We start from the raw sequence: 14,436 nt of genomic DNA, 5'->3' as shown, positions 1-14,436 counted from the left end.
GAACGAATGAATTAATGTGATAATCAAACAAAAAGAATCTTGAACGAACCACCGTAAGAATTCAAAAATGACTGATTAAAGAGTAAGAATCACCAAGAAGAATTAGAAGAACCAATAAGCTAGACGGGATTTAGATGCAAAACAACAAAGTGATCATGAGCTGATTAAAGAACACTTGAACGAAGCACCGGGATAAATAGAGAACGATAACTGGTATGATGGCCTCCGGTGAAATGAAAAAGAAATCAACTCCAGAAATACTCCGGATGGTTGAGAAAAAGGAATTTCCGACAAACGGAATAATTAGAAGAGGATAACAAGAAACTAGAACCGCGAATCTTTGAGAGAACAGACAAGATTTAGAGGAAAAACTCTTCTTCGGTCTTCAAATGGCGACGGGAAACACCACCAAAATTACTGAGATACTCCGGAAGAATGAAAAGCAGAGAGGTTGAGCCAACAATGAAATGATTTGAAATCGATCTTGGAAAGGCATCTGACTGATGAAATCCCTTCTTACATCGCACTTAATACAAATTTGAGAATAACTCCGGGAGAATTAGAAGAGTCAGGTAAGATCCTGGGAAAAAACCTATGGGTTAGGGCCCACTAAAGAGAAAAACACCATTGGAAAGGGATGTTGAATAGATAGATGATGCACCGGAACAATTGAAATATTAGAATGAGGTGACAACCTCGAATTAATTCACACACAGATGAATCTCCTGAGATGTCTTCCGAACTCCAGAATGATTGAATGGCGAGAGGCAAACGAGCAAGGAAAACACTTGATCCTAGAAAAGAATGTGATCAACCCGAAAAACTTGAATTGAGTCCACCAAAAAAGAGATGAAGAATGTCAAACAAAAGAGAATTCACCGATTGAAACAATTGACGAAAGACTGAAGAGGCTCCACACGAATGAAATTGATGGTCAAAAGAGACCCGGACTCCGGGAAGAGAAAGGGCGGGAGGGCAGGAAAAACTAAGGCACCTGGAGGGGAGAATCGATGAATAACTTGAAGAAAAAACACTGGTTGAAATCATTGAGGAAAGAAAGCAAATACTTCGCACGAGTATGATGGATACTCGATTACAGACTCCGGCTCCGAGGAGAAAAGGGTGGGTGGGTGGGAAAAACAAGGACAACTTCGGATAGGGAAAACAACGTTGTGGAGGAAGAACTGAGGATTGATCTCGCGAAAGACAAAGAGGTTTGAGTCGACTTGACGAGAGGTGCACCGGATAAAAGAGAAGAGAATGAACGACCGAAAAAAAACTAACCGCGTGATCCTAAAAAAAATTTGAAGGGGAAGAGAAGTAATTCAGAACACCTACGTCAAGATTCCTCACCAGAGCGACGAAGGGGCTGAGGAGTAAAAAGAATTCCTACTCTCTGATATAACTAGACTCCGAAAATAGTTTTCTTCTAGACTCGACAACGGCAAACTACCCGATCAAACAAGGGGGGCTCCTATGGTCGGTCGAGGCTCTGATACCAACTTGTCACGCCCAAGATGCGACCCTATCCTAAAGGAACTCGAAGGTCCCACCAAGGATAGAAGCTCATCTTGAAGACGCTTTTGTAAGGTGGATATCATTACATCAACATTACATAATAGATAGGGATACATACATAAGGCATACAATGCCACACGAATACAAAACATCATCTTACATAAGAGCACCATCCGACTACGGATGAAACACAAACAGAAACTCAAACGACATCCACCCTGTTAGCCCAGGATGCCGACCTGGAACCTATCCCCTGATCGAAGAAGAAGCAGAAGAAGAACTCCAAAACAAGTAAACATCGCTCTCGCGTCATGATCATCGCATAACCTGCACCTGCAACTGTTGTTGTACTAATCTATGAGCCACGAGGACTCATCAATCCCATTACCATGGGTATCAAGACTAGCAAAGCTTAAGGGGAAAGGAAGGGGTAAAGTGGTGAGGTTGCAGCAGGGGCTAAAGAAAGTATGGTGGCTAACTTACGCAAATAAGAGCGAGAAGAGAAGCAAATGGAATGGTCGTGAAGCTAGCAATGATCAAGAAGTGATCCTGAACTCCTACTTATGTCAATCATAACCCAAAACCGTGTTCACTTCCCGGACTCCGTGAAAAGAGACCATCACGGCTACACAGCGGTTGATGCGTTTTAGTTCGAATCTGGTGTCAAGTTATCTACAACCGGACATTAACAAATTCCCATCTGCCACATAACCGCGGGCACGGCTTTCGAAAGTTTATACCCTGCAGTGGTGTCCCAACTTAGCCCATGATAAGCTCTCGTGATCAATGAAGGATATACCTTCTCCCAGGAAGACCTGATCAGACTCGGAATCCCGGTTTACAAGACATCTCGATAATGGTAAAACAAGACCAGCAAGACCGCCCGCTGTGCCGACAAATCCCGATAGGAGCTGCACATATCTCGTTCTCAGGGCACACCAGATGAGCCAGACGTCGGGTTGGCATAGACCCTGATTGCCCAGGGGGCGCCGGACATCGCTCGGCTTGGACCAACACTTAGACAAGCATTGGCCCAGGGGGGCTAAAATAAAGATGACCCTCGAGAGAGCGACTCGCAAGGGAAAAGTAGGTGGTGGTGAGGCAAATGGTAAAACCAAGGTTGGGCCTTGCTGGAGGAGTTTTATTCAATGCAAACTCTCAAGGGGGTCCCATAAATCACCCAACCGCGTTAGGGACGCAAAATCCGGGAACATAATACCGATATGACGGAAACTAGGGCGAGGGCGCGGGGACGCCGGGGAAGAGCCGGATCAGGCGGCGCCGGCCAGATCCAGGCGGGGTGGAAGCCGACGCAAGGACGGCGGCGAGGAGGCCGGGGCCTCGGGCACGGGCGTGTGCCATCTCCGGCGAACGACGTAATGGGCGACAAGGCGCGCAGGCGGAGCGGCAGAACGGCAGCGGGGCGCACGGCGGAAGGGCGGCGCGGGTGGCGGACGGGCGACGCCGATGACGGGAAGGCGCGGAGGCGGCGCTAGGAAGGAGGAGCGGCGTGCGGCGGGGTGGCAGGGAGCTCCGGCGATGCGGTCGGTGAAGTCCGGCGAGGTCCCGGCGAGAGAGCGCGGGCGACGGCGCGCTTGGGCCCAGATGGGCTCGGGCGGGCTAGAGATGGGCTCCGCAGGCCGGCAGCGCGGGGACGGCGGCGGAGGACAGGTGGCGCGGTGGGATTGGACAGGGTGGCGGCGCTGGACATGTCTGGCGCAGCGCGGACGTGTCCGGTGGCGCGGGGAGGAAGAAACTAGGGTTTGGACCCGGGATTTTCGGGGGAGGTGGCCTATTTATAGATTCTGGGAGCGAGGAGAGTCCAAATGGAGCACGGTTTTCGCCCACATGATCGTGATTGAACGACCGAGAGCATGGAGGGGGTTAGGATGGGTTTTGGGCCAGTTTGGAAGGGTATTGGGCTGCAACACACACAAGACCTTTACGGTTACCCGGTTAACCATTGGAGTATCAAACGGACTCCAAATGGCACGAAACTTGACAGGCGGTCTACCGGTGCTATACCAAGGTAGCTTGGAAAATCACAGTCCATTCCGAGAATGTTTAACACCCGCTCACAACAAGAGACAAAAGGGGAACGCCGAAGGGCATCGGAGTGCCGGATTGCAAAACGGACAACGGGGAAAATGCTCGGATGCATGACACAAACTCGTATGCAAAATGAGATGCACATGATGACATGATAAAATGCAACACGCAAGCAAATGACATGGCAATGACGGCGAATAACTAGCAGACACCTGGCGCATTGAATCCGGGGCGTTACAACACTCCTCCACTAACAAGAGATCTCGTCCCGCGATCTTAGGACCGAGACGGAAGGGAAAAAGGGATGAGGGAAACAAGAACTCAAGAGACGAAGCATAGAATCGAGAGCACCCGAGAAGAAGAGAGGAACGACAAGAATGACGAGAATCGAAAGCTCACGGAATCAGATAGACTATGAAACCACTCCGGTTAGAACGAGATAAGAAACGAATAAGACTGAAAGGCTTTAGGCAGCACTCCGGCTGAAACATGGAGGAATAGAACACGAGCTTCACAATATGGTATGACACTTGGCGAGAAGAACAATGCAATGCCTCCGGAAGAACTGAAGGAATTGAATGAAGAGAACTTAGAAGGAAGGATTGAACGGAGTTGTTGAGAAAATCAACAGCAAAACAATAAGCTTGTTGTGGACTTATGGAAAACATCTCAAAATTATGAGGTGATAACCGGCCACAAACGGAAATGATTGGATAGCTGAGAAGAACGAAGAAATGCGAAACTCCACTTCAAAAGAATACGGAGAATTAATTACACTTCGAGACGCGAGAAGAGAAGATACTTGAATTTATCCAACAAAGTCTTGATGAACTCCTGAAGAATGAATTAAGTCATGAAGAAACAACATGAAGAACTCCGTTAACAAAAAGGATGATGAGGTAGAATGAAGGATGAAAGAATAAGATGAGCCTTGTGAGGTTTTAGATGGAGGTTCCGACGAAATGGCCGAGGAAATTTGAACTCCGGTAAAGAAAGATAGATCACTTGGAATCAAGAATTTACTCATCATGAACAAACTCCGGAGGAAGGGATTACTTACTTGGGTGAAGTAAGAATAAGATTTATTGTATGCTTATCCTTCATCAAATTAAATTGATGACAAGCAATGGATTTTGCATATTACTTATTCTTCTTGAAAAGGATTGAGAAGTGACATATCGCAAACTTGAGAAGGTCTTCATGAACCACCGGTAGGATTGGAAAGAACGAATGAATTAATGTGATAATCAAACAAAAAGAATCTTGAACAAACCACCGTAAGAATTTGAAAATGACTGATTAAAGAGTAAGAATCACCGAGAAGAATTAGAAGAACCAATAAGCTAGACGGGATTTAGATGCAAAACAACAAAGAGATCATGAGCTGATTAAAGAACACTTGAACGAAGCACCGGGATAAATAGAGAACGATAACTGGTATGATGGCCTCCGGTGAAATGAAAAAGAAATCGACTCCAGAATTATTCCGGATGGTTGAGAAAAAGGAATTTCTGACAAACGGAATAATTAGAAGAGGATAACAAGAAACTAGAACCGCGAATCTTTGAGAGAACAGACAAGATTTAGAGGAAAAACTCTTCTTCGGTCTTCAAATGGCGACGGGAAACACCACCAAAATTACTTAGATACTTCGGAAGAATGAAAAGCAGAGAGGTTGAGCCAACAATGAAATGATTTGAAATCGATCTTGGAAAGGCATCTGTTATCCTGTAGTGGTGTCCCAACTTAGCCCATGATAAGGTCTCGCGATCAACGAAGGATATACCTTCTCCCAGGAAGACTCGATCAGACTCGGAATCCCGGTTTACAAGACATTTCGACATTGGTAAAACAAGACCAGCAAGACCGCCCGCTGTACCGACAAATCCCGATAGGAGCTGCACATATCTCGTTCTTAGGGCACACCGGATGAGTCAGACGTCGGGTTGGCATAGACCCTGGTTGCCCAGGGGGCGCCGGACATCGCTCGGTTTGGACCAATAGTTAGACAAGCATTGGCCCGGGTGGGCTAAAATAAAGATGACCCTCGAGAGAGCGACTCCCAAGGGAAAAGTAGGTGGTGGTGAGGCAAATGGTAAAACCAAGGTTGGGCCTTGCTAGAGGAGTTTTATTCAAAGCGAACTGTCAAGGGGGTCCCATAAATCACCTGACCGCGTTAGGGACGCAAAATCCGGGAACATAATACCGATATGACGGAAACTAGGGCGGCAAGAGTGGAACAAAACACCAGGCATAAGGACGAGTCTTCCACCCTTTACCAAGTATATAGATGTATTAATTAAATAAGAGATATTGTGATATCCCAACATAATCATGTCCACCAAGGGGCAATCTTCAACTTCACCTGCAACTAACAACGCTATAAGAGGGGCTGAGCAAAGCAGTAACATAGCCAAGCAATGGTTTGCTAGGACGGGTGAAAAAGGTTAGAGGCTGACATGTCAATTTGGAAGGCTTGAAGAGCAAGTGATACGTAGCACAACATAGCGATAGAATGAAGCAACTAGCATAGCAATGATAGTAATGAGATCCAAGGTGACAGTCATCTTGCCTGAAATCCCGCAAGGAAGAAGAACGAGTCCATGAAGAATATGAACGGATGAAGCCGAACCAAGCGTAGACGAACGAATCCTCATGATCGCAACGAAACGGGAACTATCGAGAAGAAGCACACAACATGGTAAACACACCACACATACACAAGACATAATGCACAACAAGCATGATGCATGACAAAGCTACATGGAGCTACTCATGGCAAGAGATGATGCATACAAGAGCAACACATCAAAGCAAGTTTAAATGAGGCCGGAAACAACATCTAACAATTCCGGTAAGTCCTCATATGCAAATTTAGAAATTGGTCCAGATCTGAATAAACCTTATGTTAAAGTTGTTAAACAGCAAGTTAAAATGCACCAAGATGATCTACACGAGATTCTAGTCAAGTTACATATAAAGTTCAGTAGATTTGGACCTACGGCCTAGAAGATATGAGCAAAACAAGTTAAACATGGCATTGATGCAAAATGCATACAAACATCAATCAAACACCTCAAAACATGGATGCAACATGATAATATGAAACTACATGTAAAATCAAGCAAGTTTCATATAGAGCACAATCAAAACGGAGCAATGGTTCAAACATGGCAGGAACAACGATAAGTAGGCATGTTGGTGAGCTTGTACCACTCACCATAGAACAATACATGGCATAGAAAGGTAACCAACAGTAATATGTCATATTTATGAAGTTAAACATGGCAAGAACAAGTTCATAGGGTGCATGGATCACTAGCAAAGCTCATGGAAAAACTGAACTTAATGTTACCAGGCTGACAGCAACATTATTTAGCAATTTGAGAGCAAGATTACAACAATCTACAGCAGGCTATAAATGCAACCAGGGGTATGTATGGATAGAGCATAACATGTATAACAAAACATCCTTAGTGAACATCTCCAGATTATGCATAGAAAGACTTGCAGCAGCAGGTTTACATAGCCTCACAAAATAACAGATTCAGCCTAGCAAAACAGCAACAGCAAGTACCCTACTTAACAAGCTCGATGCACTCAGTACAAGACTCACAAAAATACATGGATCGCACCTATGTAAAGATGGCATGATGTAGTACAAAACATATGTAGAGCTCATGCTCATAGGAAGCACACACAAAATGCAACAAAAATGACAAATCACCAAGTTATAATAGTTTCAGCAGATTAACATCATATAGCACTCTTGCAACGATGATTAGGGCATCAAGATGGACTCAAACAAGCATGGCACAATGTAATAAAATGTAGACCATCTCATGATAAACATTCTGACATATTATAACAGCAAAACGGATCTACGGATGGGGAGATATGGCATGTTGAGCAGGGCATAAAAATGCTGAAAATCTAGGACTTAGCAGTTTTACGGAAAAACAGGGAGGCGCAAGATCACTAAATTGCACACGGGGCGAGGGTTTGCGGGCGGCTCACCATGGGCTTCGGCCCAGACGCGGAGAAGAGGCTGGTTGGAGAAGGGCCAGAAGATGGGCCGGGGCACCGGGGCCCACGGGGTCGGGCCGACGTGGGGACACGGCCGTCGTCTCCCTCGATCCCGAACGGGACCGAGGAGGCCGGGGCGGCGACGGCTGATGGCGACGCCGGCGAGGGCGCGGGGACGCCGGGGAAGAGCCGGATCGGGCGGCGCCGGCCAGATTCAGGCGAGGTGGAAGCTGAGGCGAAGACGGCGGCGAGGAGGCCGGGGCCTCGGGCACGGGCGCGTGCCATCTCCGGCGAACGGCGGGCTGGGCGACGAGGCGCGCAGGCGGAGCGGCAGGACGGTGGCGGGGCGCATGGCGGAAGGGCGGCGCGGGTGGTGGACAGGCGACGCCGACAACGGGAAGGCGCGGAGGCGGTGCTAGGAAGGAGGAGCGGCGTGCGGCGGGGTGGCAGGGAGCTCCGGCGATGCGGTCGGCGAAGTCCGGCGAGGTCCCGGCGAGAGGGCGCGGGCGACGGCGCGCTTGGGCCCAGATGGGCTCGGGCGGGCTAGGGATGGGCTCCGCAGGCCGGCAGCGCAGGGACGGCGGCGGAGGACAGGTGGCGCGGTGGCATTGGATGGGGTGGCGGCGCTGGACATGTCCGGCGTGGCGCGGACGTGTCCGGTTGTGCGGGGAGGAAGAAACTAGGGTTTGGACCCGGGATTTTTGGGGGAGGTGGCCTATTTATAGATTCTGGGAGCTAGGAGAGTCCAAATGGAGCACAATTTTCACCCACACAATCATGATCGAATGACCAAGAGCATGGAGGGGGTTAGGATGGGTTTTGGGCCAGTTTCAAAGGGTGTTGGGCTGCAACACACACGAGACCTTTACGGTTACCCGGTTAACCGTTGGAGTATCAAACGGACTCCAAATGGCACGAAACTTGACAGGCGGTCTACCGGTGCTATACCAAGGAAGCTTGGCAAATCACGGTCCATTCCGAGAATGTTTAACACCCGCTCACAACAAGAGACAAAAGGGGAACGCTGGAGGGCATAGGAGTGCCGGATTGCAAAATGGACAACGAGGAAAATGCTCGGATGCATGACACGAACTCGTATGCAAAATGAGATGCACATGATGACATGATAAAATGCAACATGCAAGCAAATGACATGGCAATGACGGCGAATAAATGGCAGACACCTGGCGTGTCGAATCCGGGGCATTACATCTTTCTCCTTGATTTTTTTGGAAATATAGGATTTTATAGCGTCGGTTTCAGGGTTTGTTGGGCCACCAGGTGGGGACAACCCACCTGGGCGCGCCTGGAGGGGTGGCGCACCCTAGTAGGTTGTTCCCACCCAGGTGCCCCCCTCAAGTGGTTCTTGGCTCCAGATATTCTCTTTTATTGTATAAAAAATCCTTCCAAAGTTTTGTTCAATTCCGAAAACTTTTATTTCTACACAAAAACAACACCATGGTAGTTCTGCTGAAAACAGTATCATTCCGGGTTAGTTTCATTCAAATCATGCAAATTAGAGTCCAAAACAAGAGGAAAATCGTTAGGAAAAGTAGATACGACGGAGATGTATCAGCAACCACTGTGGGCGAGTAGGGACGAGCACAGGAGGCGGGTGGCGACGAGAGCAGGGGCACGAGTGCACTGTATGCTTGGTCACGTCGTGCGCGTGCTTGCTATGGCGAGCTTCGGCTTCGGCGAGCGCCAGGGGAGAGTTAATGTCGTCGAGACAGTGATGGTGGCGTGGTTTGGCAAGGTGTGGCGAGGGGGAAGTGAGCACATGCGAAACAGGAGCGTCGGCGACATCCAGAGCGCGTCGACTAGCAGCCTGGCATCATGCACACGCGTGGTCACCACGTGAACTCTGGCATAGCACCACGCCGTGCTTTAAAATCATGCATGGCGTGTAGTCCTTGATGGTTTGGGTTGCTCCAAGGTCTTGAGTTGATCACAGGTCGACGGTGTGTGAGTGTAGCATCTTGGCAAGTTTCTGGACAGAAACTTGTGAGTTTAAATGAGAGAATTCTAGAAGGGGTTTAGGGCTGATCTTTTGAGGTTAAGGGTTTCTTAGGAGGGAAATGAATCCCTAAAATTTCCAGCTTCATTGGATCAAGGAAAAATACACTTCCTTTGTAATGTGCATTTTCTAGTCAGAATGGAAAAGATTTCCTGTAGCAAAAATATTCCAAATAACTATGAAATATTTTTTCACAGGGAGGTGTGCCAAGGTCCAAAGAATATTCAGGAATTTTCTCAGATATTTATGGGCAAGAAAAATGAGGGTTGCTTTGGAGCATATGTTGCTGAAGTGGTTTTCAGAGAAGGAAATGAATACTTTTCATTTATGAAAAATATTCCTATGGTCATTTTGGGATATATCAGAGATGAAATGATGTGTGTGAGAGAGGTGAGTCACTTTGGTGAAAATCAAGGACATGCCCAAGTGATTAAGTCCAACTGAGTTGATTCAAAACTCCAAATTCAAATCAAATGGAAATGAAATCCAGGAAAAGAAAAAGAGCAAAAACCAGGATGTCACAATCCGGTAAATAAGGAAGGGAGCGATCGGCCTAGAAGGAACACAAGTAGGATTCGGTCCTACTTGGGGCGCCTCCTAGCCTCTCCCCTCTCCCTCACACCTATATATATGTGGGGGCCGCCCCCTAGCACACCCCACACAATTGTTAGCAGTGCGGCGCCCCCCTCCACTGTTTAGTCCCACAGTCATATCTTCATAGTGCTTAAGCAAAGCCCTTTGCAGATCACTTCACCATCACCATCACCATCACCAGCACACAAAGAGTTATGGGAAGTGATCGTCATACTGCTTACCACCAATGTCTTATTTTGATTCAACGGTATTGTTAGACGAAGCGTCCCGGACCAACCTTACAAGACACGTTCATGAGACCGGTTCCACCGGCAGACATGCAACTAGTTTTGCATAAAGAAGGCTGGGGGGTGTCTGTTTCTCCTACTTTAGTTGAATCGAATTTGACTGCGGTCGGTCCTTGTTGAAGATTAAAACAACAAACTTGATAAATCACTGTTGTCGTTTTTGTGCCATAGGTAAGAACCGTTTTTGCTAGAAGCCCATAGCAGCCACATAAAACTTGCAACAACAAAGTAGAGGACGTCTAACTTGTTTTGGCAAGGCATGTTGTGATATTATATGGTCAACACATGATGTGTTGTACGTTATTGTATGAGATGATCATGTTTTGGAAAAGTTATCGGCAACTGGAAGGAGCCTTATGGTTCTCTCTTTATTGTACGAAATGCAAACACCATGTAATTGCTTTACTTTATCATTATTCGTTAGCGATAGTTGTAGAAGCAATAGTTGGCGAGACGACCACGACGCAATGATGAAGATCAAGGTGTCAAGCCGGTGACAATGGAGATCATGAAGATGCTTTGGAGATGGAGATGAAAAGCATAAGATGATGATGGCCATATCATGTCACATGTTTTGGTTGCATGTGATATTTATATTTTATGCATCTTATTTTGCTTAGTACAGTGGTAGCATTATAAAATGATCCCTTAACTAAAATTTCAAGATATAAGTGTTCTTCCTGAGTATGCACCATTGCGACAGTTCGTCGTGTTGAGACACCACATGATGATCGGGTGTTATAGACTCTATGTTCACATACAACGGGTGCAAGACAGTTTTGCACATGCGGAATACTCGGGTTAAACTTGACGAGCCTAGCATGTACAGACATGGACTCAGAACACTAGAGACCAAAAGGTCGAACATGAATCATATAGTAGATATGATGAACATAGAGATGTTTACCGTTGATGACTACCCCATCTCACGTGATGATCGGGCATGGGTTAGTTGATTTGGATCATGTATCATTTAGATGACTTGAGGGATGCCTATCTAAGTGGGAGTTCTTAAGGAATTTGGTTAATTGAACTTCATTTATCATGAACTTAGTCCTGATAGTATTTGCATATCTATGTTGTAGATCAACGGCCCGTGCTACCGTTCCCCTGAATTTTAATGCGTTCCTAGAGAAAGCTAAGTTGAAAGACGATGGTAGCAACTACACGGACTGGGTCCATAACTTGAGGATTATCCTCATTGCTGCACAGAAGAATTATGTCCTTGATGCACCGCTAGGTGAAAGGCCTGCTGCAGGAGCACATGCTGATGTTTTGAACGTCTGTCAAGCTCGATCTGATGACTACTCAATAGTTTAGTGTGCCATGCTTTACGGCTTATAACTGGGACTTTAAAGACGTTTTGAACATCATGGATCATATGAGATGTTCGAAGAGTTGAAGTTAATATTTCAAGCAAATGCCCGAGTTGAGAGATATGAAGTCTCCAACAAGTTCTATAGCTGCAAGATGGAGGAGAACAGTTCTGTCCATGAACACATACTCAGAATGTATGGATATCATAATCGCTTGACTCAGCTAGGAGTTAATCTTCCAGATGATAGTGTCATTGACAGAGTTTTCCAATCGCTGGCACCAAGCTACAAAGTTTTCGTGATGAACTATAATATGCAAGGGATGGAGAAGACAATTCCCGAGCACCTCGCAAAGCTCAAAGCTGCGGAGGTAGAAATCAAGAAGGAGTATCAAGTGTTGATGGTTAACAATACCACTAGTTTCAAGAAAAATGGCAAGGGAAAGAAATGGAACTTCAAGAAGAATGGAAAGCAAGTTGCCACTCCCAGGAAGAAGCCCAAAGTTGGACCCAAGCATGAAACTGAGTGCTTCTACTACAAAGGGACTTGTCACTAGAAGCGAAACTGCCCATGGTATTTGGCGGATAAGAAGGATGGCAAAGTGAACAAAGGTATCACTACTAGGGAAAAGCCTATACACATAATCTTACCAGCAGCGCGCTTTAAAATCAGGCGCTGCTGCTACTTAGTAGTAGCGCTCACTTTAAAACCTCGCTGCTGGTACAAGTTTATCAGTAGCGCGCACACACCAGGACGCGCTACTGCTAAAATTCCCACAACATCGCGGCGAGGCCAATTATAGCAGCAGCGCGTTGGAACAAAGGGCGCTACTGCTACATATTGTAGCACAAGCGCATTTACGCAATAATCGCTACTACTAAGGTTACTACAAAAATTTAGTCCCACCTCGCTCCGTGAAGAGAGTTTGTACCACCTTAAATATGTTACTTCTACAACTTTCACAAGCACTTGGTCTTCATTGAGCTCTATGTGTAGGATCTGTGGCCGCAATAGGAATCCTCGCTTGTTCCTAAACCAACCGTCGAGGATTCCTATTGACAAATCAGATTGTACACAAAAAGACAATTGATGATCAATGTATTTTTTATGTCTATGTCTAACATAGCAGTAGTGCGTTCTCGGCCAAAGGCGCTACTGATAGGTCGTTTAGCAGTAGCGCACTTTGCTATAGCGCTCTACTGCTAAGCCATTCCATCTCCCCCCTCACCTATCCGATCCAGATCACACTCACACACTGTCACATCCCTAGTCTGGTATGACTTAGACTAGCTAGCCATTTGTGCATCATATTTAAATTTCATTTAAATTTGAAATGAGGATTGGTGGAACCCTCAGAATCATTTTTTGAAAATGACCCAAATAAAAATTTCTCCAAAAGGGTCCAAGAAAATGCTCATGTTGCCCTCTGAAAATATTGGACAGAGATAAAAATCAAAACAATATTTTTAGGAGCTCATGGACATTTATTTTGGCCATTTGGATTAATTCGATAAATATTTGCATTGGAAATATATTTCTATATATATGAAATATGGTCCATAAATTATGCCAATTATAAAAGAGCTCTGGGATAATATATCTAGCTCCTACAAAAATTGGCATAATAAAATAAAATGGTTTAGTATTTTTATTAAACCAAACAAATGTCAGAAAAAATAGAAAAAGGGAAATAAAACAGGAAAACCTCACCTGTGCTTACCTGGGGCTTCCCCTGTGCAGCCCAGCCGCAGCAGGCCGGCCCAGCCAGCAGGCGGCCCAGCCCACCTGGCCCCCCTCCTCTGTCGTCTTCCTCCCCGACAGGGGAACGGAGCGTGCCCGGCGCGCGCGCGCGCCACCGCGCCACGCCTCCTCCCTCCCTGCCTGCCTGTCCTCCCCTCGTCGCTCTGGATGGACTGGAACGACGCCACGCAGCCGCCCCGGTCTTTTTCCCCTCCCTCTCGCTCTCCCTCCTCCCTGGTTCTCTCTTCCCCGAGCGCACCCGAGCGCTGCCGCCGCCATCGCTCGCCGTTGCCGTGGCCACCGGCCTCCCCTCGCCTCCCCGACACGCTTCCGAGCTCCGCCACAACCCCCTCCACCTCCTCGTCGAGCCACGAACCTCCGGACGCCCTGTGTAGCCTCCAACGCCACCGTCTTCCTCCTCGGGCTCCGCCGTCCGACGACGTCGATTCGCCGTCACCAGGTCTCCCCCGACCCTGCTGTGCTGCTCTGCGTGATCGCGGTGAGCTCCGCCGCCGTTCCCCTTTCTTCTCCCCTTCGTATCCACGCCGTAGCTCCGTTCCCCACCACGTCCGAAGCCTCTCGCCGCCGTCCATGTCGCCGCCATCTCGGCCCGTCTCCGCCCAAACCAAGCATCCATTCGCGCTCCTGGTGCCACGAGGGTGCCGCCGAGCCCCTCAGATGGCCTCCCCGTGCCCCGCCGCCCGATCCCGCTCGCGCCCGAACTCCGGCCGCCGCCGCGAGCCTTGCTCCGGCGAGCTCCGGCTTCCCCGCTCCTCCCACCTGTCCCACCAGATGCGCGAGAGCCCGGGCTACGCCCCGGTGCTCTCCAACGCCGTCCCCGTGGCCTGTGGCGCGGACTCCGCCGCGTCCAGAGGTCGCCGGCGGCGAG

This window comes from Triticum dicoccoides, chromosome 4B (assembly GCF_002162155.2).
Source record: "Triticum dicoccoides isolate Atlit2015 ecotype Zavitan chromosome 4B, WEW_v2.0, whole genome shotgun sequence".
NCBI lineage: Eukaryota > Viridiplantae > Streptophyta > Magnoliopsida > Poales > Poaceae > Triticum > Triticum dicoccoides.
Note: the sequence above shows the minus strand (reverse complement) of the source record.